The following is a 19,211-nucleotide window of genomic DNA, read 5'->3' as shown; positions in this document are numbered from 1 at the left end:
AGGATTAGACCTTACTTGCAGCTGAGATGAATTTAAAGCGCCAAGCAAAATATAGGAGTAGAGGAAGCAGTGTGAAGAGCCCTGTGGCACTCTGGATCCACAGGGAAGCCATTTCTGACTTTGTCTCACAGGGGTCCGTGGAGAGGGCTGCCAGTGGAATTGGGAAAAGACCACAGGGAGAAGGGAACTTCTTGCTGAACTTTGTAACAATTTTGACCCAATGCAAAGTTGCCTGGACAGAATCTGGGAGAGGACAAACCAGAACTGCAGATACCAGCACAGAAGCTATAGCAAGCAGGGAGGCATGAAACCTGAAAACCCTGCTTGCTTTCTCAGCAGGGAGGCTTGTAGCCTGGTGCAAGTTCTCAGCCCTGCTCTCCAGCTGCCTGGAAAAAAACTGAGTGCTATTGGGGAGGCATGGTGAGAATGAGACTGGCCTTTTGGACTGTGTGGGAGCTGGGTGAGGCCTGTCACTCCAGGCTTTCCCCCACTTCCCTGGTGGTGTGTACAAAGCAGCAAAGGCAGCCATAATCCCCCTGGGAACATAACTTCATTGGCCTGAGAACCACAGCTCCATCCTCCACAGTGGCCTCAGCAAGCCCCACTCAAGCAGAGTATGAGCTCAGACAGGCCTAACCCTGTCCCCACCTGGTGGTCTTTCACCCACCCTAGTAGCAGAAGACAAAGAACATAATCTCATGGGAGCACTATGGCCCCATCCACAACTTGAGAAACCCAAATACTTATCCAGGAGACATTAGGGCAAGCTTGTATGCTCCCTATACTACCATAGCTAATGCTTTCTTGAAAGTGCCACCTCCTGGCTGGAAGCCAAACAATGCAAAACCAGCACACTAAACAAAACTACAACCAAGAACCCTCAAAGAATCCATTTCACTCCCCTGCTACCTCCACTGGAGCAGGTGCTTGTATCCACAGCTGGGAGACCTGAAGATGGATCACATCAAAGGACTCTTTGCAGACACTCCCCAGTACCAGACTGGAGCCCAGTAGCTCTGCTGGGTGACTAGACCCAGAAGAGAAATAATAATCACTGCAGTTTGGCTCTCAGGAAGTCCCATCCCTAGGGGAAGGGGAAGAGCACCACTTCAAGGGAGCACCCCATGGGACAAAAGAATCTGATCAGTAGCCTTTGAGTCCCAAGTCTTCCCTCTGACATAGTTTACCCAAGTGAGAAGAAACCAGAAAAACAATCCTGTAATATAACAAAACAAGGTTATTCAACATCCCTAAAAGATCACACTGGCTTACCAGCAATAGACCCAAACCAAGAAGAAATCTCTGAATTGCCAGAAAAAGAATTCAGAAGGTTGATTATTAAGCTAATCAAGGAGGCACCAGAGAACGGTGAAGTACAACTTAAAGAAATAAAAACATGATACAGAATATAAACGGAAAATCTTCAGCAAAATAGACACCATAAATAAAGAACAATTACAACTTCTGAAAATGAAGGACACACTTAAAGAAATGCAAAATGCACTGGAAAGTCTCAGCAATAGAACTGAACAAGTAAAAGAAAGAACTTCAGAGTCTGAAGACAAGACTTCCAAGTTAACCCAATCTGACAAAGGCAAAGTAAAAAGAATACTTAAAAAAAAAAAAAACAGAACAAAGCCTCTAAGAAGTTTGGGATTATGTTAAATAACCAAACCTAAGAATAATTGGTGTTCCTGAGGAAGAAGAGAAATCTAAAAGTTTGGAAAACATATTTGAGGGAATAATCAAGCAAAAATTCCCCAGCCTTGCTAGAGATTGAGACACCCAAATACAAGAAGCTCAAAGAACATCCAGGAAATTTATTGCAAAAAGATCATTGCCTAGGCACATTGTCATCAGGTTATCTAAAGTCAAGATGAAGGAAAAAAAAATCTTAAGAGCTGTGAAGCAAAAGCATCAGGTAACCTATAAAGGAAAACCTATCAGATTAACAGCAGATTTCTCAGCAGAAACCCTAAAAGCTAGAAGGGATTGGGGGCCTGTTTTTAGCCTCCTTAAAAAAAAAATTACCAACCAAGAATTTTGTATTCAGCAAAACTAGACTTCATAAATGAAAGAAAGATACAGTCTTTTACAGACAAACAAATACTGACAGAATTCATCACTACCAAACCAGTACTACAAGAACTGCTAAAAGGAGCTCTAAATCTTGAAATAAATCCTCAAAATACACCAAAAGAGAACCCCCTTAAAGCATAAATCTCAAAGGATTGGTAAATAATACCACAATGAATAAAAAAACAAGGCATTCAGGCAACAACTAGCACAATGAATAGAATAGTACCTCATATCTCAATACTAACATGAATGTAAATGGCCTAAATGCTCCACTTAAAAGACACAGAGTGGCAGAATGAATAAGAATTCACCAACCAAGTATCTGCTTCAAGAGACTCATCTAACACGTAAGGACTCACCTAAACTTAAGGTAAAGGGGTCAAAAGAGATATTCCATACAAATGGGCACCAAAAGTGAACAGGAGTAGCTGTTCTTATATCAGACAAAACAGACTTTAAAGCAACAACAGTTAAAAAAGACAAAGAAGGACATTTTATAATGATAAAAGGACTAGTCCAACAAGGGAACATAATAATTCTAAATATATATGCACCTAACACTGGAGCTCCCAAATTCATAAAACAATTACTACTTTAGACCTAGTAAATGAGATAGACAGCAACATAATAATAATAGGGGAATTCAGTACTCCACTGACAGCATTATACAGGTCATCAAGAGAGAAAGTCAACAAAGAAACAATGGACTTAAACCATACCCTAGAGCAAATGAACTTAACAGATATTTACATTTTACCCAACAACTGCAGAATATACATTTTACTCATCAGCACACAAAACATTCTCCAAGATAGACCATATTATAGGCCACAAAACAAGTCTCAATAAATTTAAGAAAACTGAAATTGTATCAAGGACTCTCTGAGACCACAGTGGAATAAAACTGGAAATCAACTCCAAAAAGAACCCTCAAAACCATGCAAATATATGGAAATTAAATGACCTGCTCCTGAGTGATCATTTGGACAATAGAAAGAAGATGAAAATTCAAAATTTTTTTGAACTGAACAATAATAGTGACACAGCCTATCAAAATATCTGAGATACAGCAAAAGTGGTGCTAAGAGGGAAGTATGTAGCATTAAATGCCTACATCAGAAAGTCTGAAAGAACACTAATAGACAATCTGATGTCATACCTCAAGGAGCTAGAGAAATAAGAACAAACCAAACCCAAACTCAGCAGAAAAAAAACCAAGATCAGAGCAGAACTAAAGGAAACTGATTCAAAAACAAGGATAAATGAAACAAAAAGGTGGTTATTTGAAAAGATAAACAAAATTGATAGACCATTAGTGAGATAAGCCAAGAAAAGAAGAGAGAAGATCCAAATAAGTTCAATTAGAAATGAAACAGGAGATATTACAACTGGTACCACAGAAATATAAAAGATCATTCAAGGCTACCATGAACATCTTTTTGCACACCAACTAGAAAACCTGGAGGAGAGGGATAAATGTCTGGAAAGATACAACCCTCCTAGATTAAACCAGGGAGAAACAGAAACTCCAAACAGACAAATAACAAGCAGTGAGATTGAAATGGAATTTTAAAAATTGCCAACAAAAAAGTCCAGGACCAGATTGATTCACAGCTGAATTCTGTGAGATATTCAAAGAAGAATTGGTACCAATCTTACTGACCCTATTTCACAAGACACAAAAAGACGGACTCCTTTCTAAATCATTCTATGAAGCCAGTATCACCCTAATACCAAAACCAGGAAAGAACATAACCAAAAAAAAAAAAAAAAAAAACACACACACAGACTAATATCCCTGATGAACATAGATGCTAAAATACTTAATAAAATACTACCTAACCAAATACAATAGCATATTAAAAAGATAATCCACCATGATCAAGCAAGTTTTATACCAGGAATGCAGGGATGGTTTAACATATGCAAGTCAATAACTGTGATACACCACACAAACAGAATTAAAAACAAAAATTGCATGATCATCTCAATAGAAGCAGAAAAAACATTTGACAAAATCTAGCATTCCTTTATGATTAAAACTCTCATCAAAATTGGCACAGAAGGGACATACCTTAAGGTAATAAAAAGCCATCTATGACAAACCCACAGCCAACATAATACTGAATGGGGAAAAGTTGAAAGCATTCCTTTAGAAAACTGGAACAAGAAAAGAATGTCCACTTTCACTTTTATTCAATATAGTACTGAAATTCCTAGCCAGAGCAATCAGTCAAGAGAAAGAAATCAAGGGCATCCAAATAAGTAAAGAAGAAGTAAAATTGAAAACTGTTGCTGTTCACAGATGATATGACTGTATACCTAGAAACCCCTAAAAACTCATCCAAAAAGCTCCTAGAACTGATAAGTGATTTCAGTGAAGTTTCAGGATACAAAATTAATGTACAGAAAGCAGTAGCACTGCTGTACACCAACAGCAACAAGTTGAGAATCAAATCAAGAACTCAATCCCTTTTACAATAGCCAAAAAATAAAATAAAATAAAATAAAATACTTAGGAATATACCTAACCAAGGAGGTGAAAGATTTCTACAAGGGAAACTACAAAACACTGCTGAAAGAAATCACAGATGACACAAACAAATGGAAACATATCCCATGCTCATGGTTGGGTAGAATCAATATTATGAAAATGACCATTTTCAAATGACTAAGCAAAACAACAAATCTGGAGGCATCACATTACCAGACTTCAAACTATACTATTAAGGTATAGGCACCAAAACAGCATGATACTGGTATAAAAACAGGCACACAGACCAAGGAAAAAGAATAGAGAACACAGAAATAAAGCCAAATACTTATAGCCAACAGTTTTTTGATGAAACAAATAAAAACATAAAGTGTAGAAAGGACACCCTATTCAACAAAAGATGCTGGTATAATTGACAAGCCAATATAGAAGAATGAAACTGGATCCTCATCTCTCAGTTTATACAAAAATCAACTCAAGATGGATCAAAGACTTAAATCTAAGACCTGAAACCATAAAAATTCTAGAAGATAACACCAGAAAAACCCTTCTAGACATTGGCTTAGCAAATACTTTATGACTAAGAACCCAAAAGCAAATGCAACAAAAACAAGGATAGATAGGAATTAACTAAACTAAAGAGCTTTTGAACAGCAAAAGAAATAGTCAGCAGAGTAAACAGACAACCCACAGAATGGGAGAAAATGTTTGCAAAGTATCTATCCAACAAAGGACATAGTTTAATATTTTCAAACTATGCATTGAATTTGCATAGTTTGAAAATATCAAACAAATTAGCAAGAAAAAATAAACAAACAATCCCATCAAAAAGTGGGCTAATGACATGAAGAGACAATTCTCAAAAGCAGATATACAAATGGCCAACAAACACATGAAAAAATGCTCAACATCACTAATTATCATGGAAATTCAAATCAAAACCACAGTGAGATATCACCTTACTCTACGAGAATAGCCTTAATCAAAAAATAATAAGACATTAGCATGGATGTGGTGAAAGGGAACACTTTTACACTGCTGGTGGGAATGTAAACTAGTACAACCATTATGGAAAACAGTGTGGAGTTTCCTTAAAGAACTAAAAGTAGAGCTACCATTTGATCCAGTAATCCCACAACTGGGTATCTACCCATAAGAAAAGAAGTCATTATACAAAAAAGATACTTGCAAATGCATGTTTATAGCAGCACAATTCACAATTGCAAAAATATGAAACCAGCTCAAATGCCCATTAATGAACAAGTGGATAAGGAAAATGTGGTACGTATACACCGTGGAATACTACTCAGTCATAAAACAAATAGTGGCATTTGCAGCCACCTGGTTAGAGTTCAAGACCATTATTCTAAGTGAAGTAAGTCAGCAATGAAAAACCAAACACTGTACCTTCTCATTTGTAAGTGGGAGCTAAGTTATAAGGACAAAAATGCATGACAATGATACAATGGACTTTCGGGACTCAGGGGAAAGGGTGGGAGGGGGGTGAGGGATAAAGGACTACACATTGGGTACACAACACTGCTCAGGTGATGGGTGCAACAAAATCTCAGAAATTATCCCTAAAGAACTTAACCATGTAACCAAACAGCACCTGTTCCCCAAAAACCTATTCAAATAAAAATAATAGTAATGATAAAAATAATAAACTATTAAAGAAAAAGTATATTATAAAAAGCTCTTCTTTAATGCTCATAAATTTTACATCATTTTTTCTCCTTGAATTTGTATTTTATTCCACTTTCCCCATAGAATATCTTCATGTAAAATATTTCATACTTGAAAATACTTTATTGATCACCTTTCATCTTTCTTTTTTTTTTTTTTTTTTTTTTTTTTTTNAGCTGGGACTACAGGCGCCCGCCACCTCGCCCGGCTAGTTTTTTTTGTATTTCTTAATAGAGACGGGGTTTCACCCTGTTAGCCAGGATGGTCTCGATCTCCTGACCTCGTGATCCACCCGTCTCGGCCTCCCAAAGTGCTGGGATTACAAGCTTGAGCCACCGCGCCCGGCCCACCTTTCATCTTTCTCTGCAACCAAATATATGTATTAATATATAAATTCAATAACTTGTAAGGCTTTTGAGGGTGAAAATTTTTCCTTCAGAGGCATCATGCTATCCGACTTCAAACTATACTACAAGGCTACAGTAACCAAAACAGCATGGTGCTGGTACAAAAATAAACACATAAACCAATGGACCAGAAGAGAGATCTCAGAAATAAGATCACACATCTACAAACATTTGATCTTTGACAAACCTGACAAAAACAAGCAATGGGGAAATAATTTTCTTTTAATAAATGGTGCTGGGAAAACTAGCTAGCCATATGCAGAAAATTGAAACTGGACCCCTTCCTTATACATTATACAAAAATTAACTCAAGATGGATTAAAGACTTAAATGTAAAACCCAAAACTATAGAAACCCTAGAAGACAATATAGGCAATACCATTTAGGATATAGGCACAGGCAAAGATTTCATGACAGAAACATCAAAAGCAGTTGCAACAACAGCAAAAATTGACAAATGGGATCTGATTAAAGAGCTTCTGCACAGCAGAAGAAACTATCAGAGAAAAGTTTTGCAATCTATCCATCTGACAAAGGTCTAATATCCAGAATCTACAAGAAACTCAAACAAATTTACAAGAAAAAAAAAAACAGCCCATTAAAAGAGTGGGCAAGGGACATGAACAGACACTTCTCAAAAGACATTTATGTGGCCAAGAAACATATGAAAAAAAAGCTCAACATCACTGATCATTAGAGAAATGCAAATCAAAACCACAATAAGATACCATCTCACACCAGTCAGAATGGTGATTATTAAAAAGTCAAGAAACAACAGAGGCTGGTGAGGCTTTGGAGAAATAGCAACACTTTTACACTACTGGTGGGAATATAAATTTGTTCAACCCTTGTGGGAGACAGTGTGGCGATTCCTCAAAGACCTAGAAAAAGAAATACCATTTGACCCAGCAATCCCATTACTGGGTATATACCCAAAAGAATATAAATTATTCTATTATAAAGACACATGCATGTGTATGTTCATTGCAGCACTATTCACAATAGCAAAGACATGGAATCAACCCAAATGTCCATCGATGATAGACTGGATAAAGAAAACGTGGTACATATACACCATGGAATACTATGCAGTCATAAAAAGGAATGAGATCATGTCCTTTGCAGGGGCATGGATGGAGCCAGAAGTCATTATCCTCAGCAAACTAACACAGGAACAGAAAACCAAACACATGTTCTCACTTATGTTTTTATATATTCTTACCCATGAGAAATTTAAAAGCAAAAAAAAAAACAAAAAACAAAAACCTGAACAATGAGAGCACATGGACACAGGGAGGGGAACAACACACACTGGGGTCTGTCAGTGGGGCAGGTGGAAGGAAATCATCAGGATAAATAGCTAATGCATGCAGGGCTTAATACCTAGGTTATGGGCTGACAGGTGCAGCAAATCATCGTGGCACATGTTTACCTGTTAACAAACCTGCATGTCCTGCACATTGTCCCAGAACTAAAAATAAAATTAAATTTTAAAAAATTTATTCAGTATTATTATCATACTTATTATTACATATAGCTACAATATAAATGTATTTTAAATTTCAAACATAAAAAGAAAAAATTAGAAATTATTTTTCTTCACGGGACAGGTGAAGATTTTTAATTTCACTTATGTTCTGGTGGATGAATATTATTTATTGCTATAATGAGACTGGGTTTAGTATCAGTTCTAATGTGTTTTTTGTAAGCTCTGAGAATCTTTGTTCACAATTAAAAATAGATGTAATTGGGGCAAAATTTTCTATAGAAATGTCATTCAACTCTTTGAATGTCTTCCACTTTATATGCCAAAACTACACAGTGGCACATCTTCAAATATTATTTTTGTGATCCATCAGCTGACAACTCAATTAGGTCTTCCTCAATTTTGTTGAAAGCAAAGAAATGGAAATCATCCTGAATTGTGAAGAGATTTGTTACCCATCATTAGAGACATCAATTTCACAATTTCTGGGAAATATATCAAAAAGACTTTTCCAAGATTGATCAAAAAACTATTAATTACACCTCTCAGTCTCTCATTGAGAGACATCCTGTTTAACCTAGTATACTCAGAAAAGGTTGGGAAAACTAAAATATTGTTTAGTATATTGAATATTATTAACATGCTTTTAATAAATTGAGTTAAATCTGTAGCTTGAAGTTTTATTAAGTGTATTAATGTATATTAAAAATACCTATTACAGAAATCTAATTAGTAAAGCTATTCATCATTGTCAAACTAAATAACTAATCAGAATTCTGACTTCATTTTTTATTTCAAATAACCCTGTGACAGCAACTCCAGTCTAGTTCTAATTGTAGTTATAGAGGTAATAGGGAATGGAGTCCTGCCTGAGTTTGTCATCTGGATAAGAGTGAAGCATGGATAGCCTCTGCTTCAGGAACGAATATGGCTTTTGGTGTGATCTTTATATTCTGAAAAGCAATTATAATCACTCTACTGTAAAACTTTAAATATTTATTGAAAACGTATAGAAATAGGTAATTGCACAGAACATTTAAATTATTATTAGTGACATTTATTCATATTCAATTAAAATTATTTAATAATTAGGCTGATGGCATAGTTACAGAGTAAGATCAAATAGAAAGCCTGTTTAGACCCTATTTCCTGTGGCGGAAAAGAAAAATGGACAATAGTAAACTCCAGTAACTATCAGTTACATGAAAAAGACTGCAGTGGATTCTTGTGTGGTGACCAAGAAAGGGGTATCATTTTTCATCACACAGTCCACTGTAATTAACCCACAAAACACAGCTGGTATTCACAAAGCGGCATGCTAGCAGTATGTGCAAAATAAGCCACAGTCCTGGAAGAACGTATGTTTTCACATATTCTTACCCATGGGAAATTTAAAAGCAAAAAAAGGTGCAGAATTACAGTTTGTCAAAAGATAAAAGGGGTAACTTAACTGGTATACTCAGAACAGGCTCCAAAAATCTTGATTGGAGCCTTGAAGGGCACCTTAGACAGAAGGACAGCATTGCAGCCAGAGAGAACAGTGTAAGAAAGCTTTAGAAGTGCTTCGAGGGTCAGTGAAGAAATCAACCAGGCTGGCACAGTGGCTTTGACTTGGAGAGCAACGTAAGAAGATGTGCAAATTCAGTGAAAGAAACTACCATCAGAGTGAACAGGCAACCTATAGAATGGGAGAACATTTTTGCAATCTACCCATCCAAGAAAGGGCTAATATCCAGAATCTACAAAGAACTTAAACAAATTTATAAGAAAAAAACAAACAGCCCATCAAAAAGTGGGCAAAGGATATGAACAGACACTTCTCAAAATAAGACATTTATGCAGCCAACAGACACATGAAAAAATGCTCATCATCACTGGTTATTAGAGAAATGCAAATCAAAACCACAATGAGATACCATCTCATGCCAGTTAGAATGGTGATCATTAAGAAGTCAGGAAACAACAGACGCTGGAGAGGATGTGGAGAAATAGGAACACTTTTACATTGTTGGTGGGAGTATAAATTAGTTCAACCATTGTGGAAGACAGTATGGCAATTCCTCAAGTATCTAGAACTAGAAATACCATTTGACCCAGCGATCCCATTAATGGGTATATACCCAAAGGATTATAAATCATGCTACTATAAAGACACATGCACACGTATGTTTATTGTGACACTATTCACAATAGCAAAGACTTGGAACCAACCCAAATGTTTATTGTGACACTATTCACAATAGCAAAGACTTGGAACCAACCCAAATGTCCATCAATGATAGACTGAATTAAGAAAATGTGGCACATATACACCATGGAATACTATGCAGCCATAAAAAAGGATGAGTTCACGTCCTTTGCAGGGACATGGATGAAACTGGAAAGCATCATTCTCAGCAAACTATCACAAGGACAGAAAACCAAACACTGCATGTTCTCACTCAGGTGGGAATTGAACAATGAGAACACTTGGACACAGGGCGGGGAACATCACACACCGGGGCCTGTTGGGGGCTGGGGGTCTGGGGGAGGGATAGCATTACGAGATATACCTAATGTGAATGACGAGTTGATGGGTGCAGCAAACCAACATGGCACATGTATACCTATGTAACAAACCTGCACGTTGTGCACATGTACCCTAGAACTTAAAGTATAATAATAATAATAATAAAAATAAAGAAATTGTGCAAATTATAAAGAGCCTGAAATGAACCCATAAAGACTTGCACTTGATCTCAGAGGCAGTGGAGAGCTCTGGGAGCCTACTGCACAGGGGACAGATACAAAGGATGGAAAATACCTTATGTTCTGTAAACAGAGAAGCTTAACAGGAGAGACTAGACTACAATAAGCTGTGTCAGGTGGTGGTAATGATAGCGAGTTTGCCTGATGTAGCCAAAAGAGCACTAAACTTTAGCTGGACTTCTGGGACCAGTTCTGCACTAACTGGCTTCATGATCCCGGACAAGTCACTTAATCTCTTTGGACCTTCATTTTCTCTTCCAAGGATCCCTCAAGGTTAGGGAAAGCATCTTTGGAGACAATAGCAAGGCAGCATGAATGGACCAAACAGGTAAGAGTCTGTGCCACCCAAGTCTTGCTTCAACCAAATCAAATTTTCTTTTATCTATTTTATTTTTATCGTTACTATCAATTTGGGGACTTCTGTGTAACACTTGGAGAAAAGTTTCTGATACTTAAAAAGTTTTGAGAAAAACTGGACGGTTAGAGTCTCCTTCAAAGGCATAAAATTCTGAGATTCACTAAAGGAGAGCAGTTTTGCAAGAGAAGATGCAATAGCACTTGATAACTGATTGGATAAAGAAGGGAAAAGTGAAGGATGTCAAGGAAGATTGGATGACTGGAAGACATGAAGCAAAAATGAGCATAAGGAATAGGAGACAGTTCCTGGGAGAAAAAATTGAGCTTTCCCTAAAACGTGTATGAAGTCAGGAATTAGAATGGAAGTATTTTCTCTTCATTGTTTTTCTAATACTCTCAAAGTCTTTCACTCTAAGCTACAACATCCAAAAACAGGATAATTTTATTACAAACATAATCTCAAATATCATCTATTATGTCTTTCATTATTATTTAGAAATGGAATAAACACAGTCTCCCAGAATCCAATTTTATTTTATTTTATTTTATTTTATTTTATTTTATTTTATTTTTTTTTGAGACAGAGTCTTGCTCTGTCACCTAGGCTGGAGCCCAATGGTGTGATCTCAGCTCACTTCAACCTCCACCTTCCAGGCTCAAGCAATTCTCCTGCCTCAGGCTCCCGAGTAGCTAGGATTACAGGCACCCACGACCACGTCCAGCTACTTTTTGTATTTTTAGTAGAGACAGGGTTTCACCATGCTGGCCAGGCTGGTCTCAAACTCCTGACCTCAGGTGATCCACCGGCCTCGGCCTCCCAAAGTGCTGGGATTACAGGCATGAGCCACCGCGTCTGGCCAAGAATACAATTTTTAAAGAAGTTTTTAATGTGTTCTTAGGCAAAATGCTTTTACTTTGGTGATACAGGTATTTGTAGTCAATCTTTAGGGTTTAAATTATTGGCTTTAATTTTCTATTTCCCATATGTAAACCAAGTCAAAATGCCACATGTAAACTTGGCATTTTTCTCCTAAGGTGCTTATTTTAACATAAAGAAATATTAATTTGATATGTTCTGTTTTGAGATGTTACCTTTTTCCTGGATTATTCATACTAGATTTTGGATAGTATATGCAAAAATGCTTTGAACAAATGAAACTATAACCCTTCCATGTGTAAACTCAGCATGTATTTTAAATTTTCTTTCAAAATTACAGTATCACACGCAACTGGGAACAAAAGCTACAGGGAACAGAGTGTAATGGATCGTGATGACTATTTTAGAACAGCTTGAACCTCCTTGTAGCCTACAAGAAGGCTATGTGAGCTGAATTCAAAAGTGCTGAAAATGGATTCTACTGCAAGCTGCAGTTACAGGGGCAAATATGCTTTTTTGTAACTTACAACAATAGAAGAAATCTCAAATAAAAGGACTCATCTCAATGGGAAAATATGTTATCCCCTATGTCCTTCCATTCTGTGCATTTCTTTTTAATAGGAAGCATGCACATAAATACAGAATGGTTTCTAAATTACTAATATATTTTGTTCCAGTTGCTTGCCACTAATGCAACAAATTGCATTTGTCTATCATTTTATTGATGTTATGGCTTTTGTCTCTTGTGAATGGAATTATTACTACTACAGCAAATCAATTAGATTTAAACGTTTGAGGCAAAAGAGAGGTCAAATAATGAGTTTTTGATTCACTGTCTCCATGTTCTAAAATGCACCATATTTATGTTTAAAATAATTGTATTAAGCACAGAAAAAAGGGAGAAAAGGAGATAACTGCACCATACTTTCATTCTAGTCTAGCTTTTAATATCCTCAAAGTATATTGCCCTCGTTCTATCTCCTTGGTAGTAACAGGACCACTTTTCTTCAAATTAAAATTTTCAAGCTATGCTCAGCACCGGTGGGTTCTTAATGAACAGAAACCTCCTATATTTTGGAAAATCATGTCCCTTCAGTATGACTGAAATGATAGCCTTCAATTCCTTGCTAACAGATTATAAGCTAATACATTTGGGGAAGATGATGACCAAGGACATCTGACATTTGATAATGTTGTTCTGACACTAAGGTGATCCCACAGACCCCTCACCCCTTGCCTGGGAAACTGGCATGCTCGAATGAAATCCTTTATCAGTAGAGAATGCCATTGTTGAGTGGTTCCTTGTTTGCTTGAGAACAATGAAAGACAGAGTGATTTAGTTGTCCATCAAGCACATTAGTTCACACACACAAAAAAAGAACACTTTATTAATCCTATTTCTCCTAGTCTGAATCTTCCCAAGCACAATGCTCATACTCCCTTTTTTTTTTTCTGTGCTGTGACTCCTCAAACCATTTCTGATAGAAAGACACAGCAAGAATTTAATGGTGCAGAACAAGCAAGTAAGCCCTCTCTGCAGTGCACCCCATAGCAATGAGAATGTGCTTCCCATGACTCACAATGAATCAGATGGAGAAGAAAAAATAACAGCACAAAACTGCAGCTTCAAAAATAAATGACAATGTGCGATCTGGAGAAATGAGACTGCATTGCTGAGTGTGGTCGCCCAGTGCAGCCATCCTGCCTGCTGCATTCTCCAAGGGACAGGTAGAACGGAGAGCAGGCTTTTCTTCCAAAGTAAATCAAAACACTCTGTTGTTTAAACACATTCTCGCAAAATAAATCATTTACCTCTGTTCTTCCATGTGACATGTATCAAAATCAATGGCATATGTCAAAGCTGCCCTTTATATGAAAGTTTCACACACATATATGAAGGTTCATACAGAATGAGAGCTCAAAATACAAATTTATATATTTTTTCAGAATATTTATAGAACATATATATAAAATTCATGAAATATACATTCACATATATATATGTATTTATACGTATATGGGATCTGTATTTACATATACATGAAATATTAAAAAGGGGAAGTTATTTAAGTTACACCTACTTTTTCCTTTTTTATAATTTCTGATTGAAATCAAAGATGTCTCTCACTAGAAATAGCCAGCAAATTTCCTTATGTGAAATGCTAATAAAGGGCAAAATTTATTTTATTTTTCTAATGTTATCAACAGAAGAGCAGCCAGCCTATGCTGTCCTAGACCTATGCCCGCTTTCTACTTGCTACTGGAATTGTCCTTTCTTCTATCCTCCCCTCTCCTCCTACAGTTGCCCAGATCCTCCCCGACCTTCTCATCCCCACCATTCCACATTCCATGCTCCACCTTTGACTTCACCCCACAGCTAGTGAGTTGTGAAATTTATGGTAGGGGACAAGCTGTCAAGGAAAGAGAAGAGGAATCAGGGCAAGGAAAATTTCTCTGAATGTTCCTTGCTTTCTGCCATACCCCAATGCAATCTGTGAGAGAAACAGACAAGAAAGAATATCCCAATCCCTGCTGCTCCTCCCTACCCAGCCTCTCCCACCTTTGCTGATTGATTTAAGAATAACTGGGAGGACAGAAATAGAGCGATAGGTAAAAGGAGGAGGAGGTTGCACAGGATCAGATCCCCACTCTCCCCGCGTGCCTTGGCACGATGTAAGTTCCCTGGAAAAAAGAGAGAGAAAACCCTTAATTAACTGAGATGAAGGTCTTGCCATCTGGCAGAATAAAGGCTCAAAATACAAATTTACTTTAGTCACTTTCCTTGCCCACCTGAGTTTGCAGCCTGAGAGTCATAGCTGGTACTTTCTCAACATGGTAACAAATACCTACTTTAAACCAACAGCCAACACAGTAACTTAGAGTAAAATGATAGAGGCACTTCCATTAAAATTAAGGATCAAAACAAGAGAATACATCACTCTCATTCTTCTTTTGAATTCAATTCAAAAATTAAGGAATAGAAACAAAAAATAAACACTTTATTAGAAATAAGGACATAAGATCATCTTATACAGCCCATATGAGAATTGAAAATGTCTCAAATTAATTTTTTAGACTTCAGCAAAGTAATCTGATACAAGATAAATATGCATTTTCAGTCTTGCCTAATAGCATCAATGATCAAAAAGACAAAACAAGAGAAAACCCAGTTTATATAAAACAACAGTATAAAGCATAAAATATTTGTGAATAAACCTAACCAAAAAGTTTGTGATTAATATGAAAAAAACAATTGAATTTTGTATATAAAAGAAGAGAGATGCTTGCATAAAAGGATGTAAAGATCAAATACTTCTAATACTAATAAAAGGCAAATTTTATTTTTTTTTTATTTTATCAACAGAAGTGTGAGCCAATAGTCAGCATTCACTGAAGGCAATGAATATTGGGAGTTATTACCCAGCTATACCAAGGATTGTTCAAGGGATTTTATATATTTTATATTTTATTGTATCTTTCCAACAAATCTATCAAATATTACTATTGACATTTTAGAGATAATGCATGTCAGAGTACAAAATCTGATCTTTTATTAAGTTTGACACATTAACTTTGTGAAAATGTCTGGATTTTCACCTCCAAAGCATATAGTTTTAAAAAAACAACTGAATAAATTCCATGGGATTTTTTTAACATGGTAAAATTAATGTTCTAAAAGGTGTGAAAGGCAGACGAAAAACCTTAAGGAGCAATTTTACAGAAGAATTAACAAACAAGTAAAAAGAGAAACAGACATTAGTATACACAAACTTTAAGGGAGTTTGATCAAGGGAGCATCAGAAATGAGTGGAAGAAAATATTGATTATATTTTAAATGATGTTGAGAAAATCAGCTATGGGGCCGGGGCAGCAGGGGGGGGAAGCAAGTGATCCTTTGCTTCACATCACACATCAAATGTAGTTCCAGAAGTTTTAAAGAATTAATTTTAAAAACATATAATCGTCATCATCATAAACTGGAAAAAAACATATAAGGATAGACTGAGAATAATAGCAAAAAAAATTTAGAAAGAAAAAGTTCAACAAACTAAAGAAGTTCCATGAATCCATTTTTTAAAAAACAAACATCCCGTTTGAATACAGACTGAGAATGTGAATAGGTGAGTTACAAAATGATGGCTCACATATTCTATTTCTACTCATGTCAGAAATAGGTGTCAGTTTGGTAAATCGTTCTTTACTAGTAATTAAGTTGTGCCATTTTTAAAAGTCATTGGAATAAATTTTTATAGTATCCTCATACATAATTTAATACCAATAGGATCTAAAGTGATGTTCCATTCTTAATTCCTGATGTTGGCAATTATAGCTTTTCTTTTTTGTCTTTATCAAACTTTCCTGCACAGAGATAACTTTTGTTTGGGTTGAACTTTTCTATTATATTATGTGTTTGCTCTATATCTCATTATTTTCTGCTTTCATTTTTATTATACCTTTTCTCCCCTTTGTTTGGTTTTAATTCGCTGTTCTTTTTCTAACTTCTTGAGATGAATGCTAAGATCATTGATTTTCACCCCTTCTTGTTTCCTGACACATGTATTAGTTATTATAAGCTTCCCTCTAAGCAAAGCTGCATTCCTAAACCTTAAAACAATTATCATGATTTGCCTATTAAGTGAAAGTTAGTTAATCAGGTAGATTAATTTTTTAACAGCAATGATAATGGAAAAATGGTGACAAAGGATATAGAACTTTTGTTTCAAAATAAAATGGTAAGAGTAGATACTGATCATAAATGAGCAGTGATTTCAGGAAAGTAAAAAAATTTTTCCTAAATGTGAATCAGATTTTGTGTTTATCTTCCCCTTAGGGGAAGTAGTCTCACAACATATGTTCCATCCTCTTTTAATGGAACCAATGTTCATTTTTCCCAAAGCATTGATATTACTACACATGATCCCTAGTGGTAGCAGGAATTGAAAAAAAAAAATAACAGTTTGTAAAATCATTGAGCTGAGTTCAATAGATGAGGGGAAGTGAGGGGCATTCCTTCTGATATCCTGTTAATTTTTACCAGAATTGATGAAATACAGAGGAAAAGAGAAGGAAGTCTGCCCAGAGCCCCAGAATCAAAGCTGGTTCCCAGTCCAGTCCCATCTTACAGCTGCCAGCCTCCTCTTTCCTTTCAACATGACAGATGCCACTGTGACCTTCTCCAAGGACTTTCTGGCAGGTGGGGTGGCTGCGGCCATATCCAAGACCACAGCAGTGCCCATCAAGTGGGTCAAGTTACTGCTGCAGCAAGTACAGCATGCCAGCAAGCAGACTACTGCAGATAAGCAATGCAAGGGCTTGACAGACTCTGTGGTTCATACCAAGGAGCAGGGAGTCCTTTCCTTCTGCCACAGTAACCTGGCCAGTGTCATCAGATACTTACCCACCTAGGCTGTCAACTTTGCCCAAGGTAAATAGACGCAGATCTTCCCAGGTGGGGTGGACAAGAGGCCCCAGTTGTGGTGCTACATTGCAGGCTATCTGGCCCCCACTGATGCCACTGGGCCACATCCTTGTGTGTGGTGTACCCTCTTGATTTTTGCAGCTGCTTGACCTTGTACCCGTCTAGCAGCTACTGTGGGTAAAGCTAGAGCTGAAAGGGAATCCAGAAGCCTCAGTAACTGCCTGGTTAAGATCTACACATCCGATGGAATTAAGAGACTGCACCAAGGCTTTAATGTGTCAGTGTGGGGTATTATCATCTACCAAGCTTCCTACTTTGGTATCAGTGACATTGCAAAAGGAATTCTTCCAGATCCCAAGAACACTAACATCTTCATCAGCTGGATGATCACACAATCTGTCACTAGCATTGCTGGGATAGAAAGTCATTCCTATCCATTTGACACTGTTTGCCACCACCAGATGATGTGGTCAGGGTGCAAAGGAACTGATATTCTGTACACAGGCATCCTTGACTGCTGGAGGAAAATTGCTCATGAAGGAGACAAAGCTTTTCTCAAAGGTGCATGGTCCAACATTCTCAGAGGTATGGGTGGTGCTTTTGTGCTTTTCTTTTGTGATAAAATCAAGAAGTACACATAAGTTATTTCCTGGGTTTTTCCCCTGTGAATAGGCATGTTATATTATATAAAATATCTTGAGCCTTGTTGATAGACTCTGGGTTGTGCATTCATTAATGGCAACTATTTACTGTTGAAAATCAGAAGCAGTAATATTCATATGACCAGTTCTCACTTAAAGCCATTTCCATGATGATGACGGTGGTAATGATGATTATGATTATGATTATGATTATGGGACTGAATTACATTTTTTATTTCAGTCATTCCTGATAAGTAACAAATATGAACAAATAAAAATGTATCTTAGATAAGATACAAAGAAAGAGAAAGAAATCCACAGTAACTGAAAGAGGTTCAAATCTACCAGTAAATCTGGTAGAGTGGAACAATCGAATTGGAACAGAGCTCTGTCAACACACACACACACACTCACACTCACCCTAAAAAGCTTCCACAAAAAGGAAAATCGTAAACGTGGAACTATTACCTCCCAAAAGTTCACTCTGTTCTCTCCTGTTGTCTTGTAGTGGAATAACCCAAGGCCAGTCCTTGCTCCCCTTTTCTTCTTGATCTACATTCCTGTCCTGGATGAGCCTATCTAGTCTTATGGTTTTAAATATAATTTCCCAAATGCATATTTCATTCAGATTCCCTTCCCAAACTCCAGGCTTGTACATAAGCATTTGTACTGGAAATCTGAAATTTAGAACGTCAAAATTGAACCCCTCATCTCCTCCTGTAAAACTTACTCTATGTGCAGTCTTTTTAATCCTGGTTAATGGAAACCCTAGCTTTTTCCTTTTTATTTTGAATTAATTTTAGGCTCATGGATAAGTTGCAAAAATAGTACAGAGTTCCTGTGAATCCTTCACCCTGATTCCCCCCAAAATAACATCTTACATAACTACAGTACAAGTATAAAAAATCAGGAAATTGGCATTGGTACAATACTATTGACTAAACTATGGACCTTTTTCGATTTCACCAGTTTTTATATGCACCTTTTTTCTTCATGTATGAAATGTTCTAAGAGATG

General features: G+C 36.7%; 1 pseudogene; it reads left to right on the top strand.

Annotated features, from left to right (window-relative positions):
* The first annotated feature begins 17,214 nt into the window (after positions 1 to 17,214).
* LOC112626801 lies at positions 17,215 to 18,194 on the top strand (annotated as a pseudogene).
* The last annotated feature ends 1,017 nt before the right edge of the window (positions 18,195 to 19,211 follow it).

This window comes from Theropithecus gelada, chromosome 6, assembly GCF_003255815.1.
Source record: "Theropithecus gelada isolate Dixy chromosome 6, Tgel_1.0, whole genome shotgun sequence".
Lineage (NCBI taxonomy): Eukaryota > Metazoa > Chordata > Mammalia > Primates > Cercopithecidae > Theropithecus > Theropithecus gelada.
The sequence above is the reverse complement of the archived record's forward strand: the minus strand, read 5'-3'. Positions and strand labels throughout refer to the sequence as shown.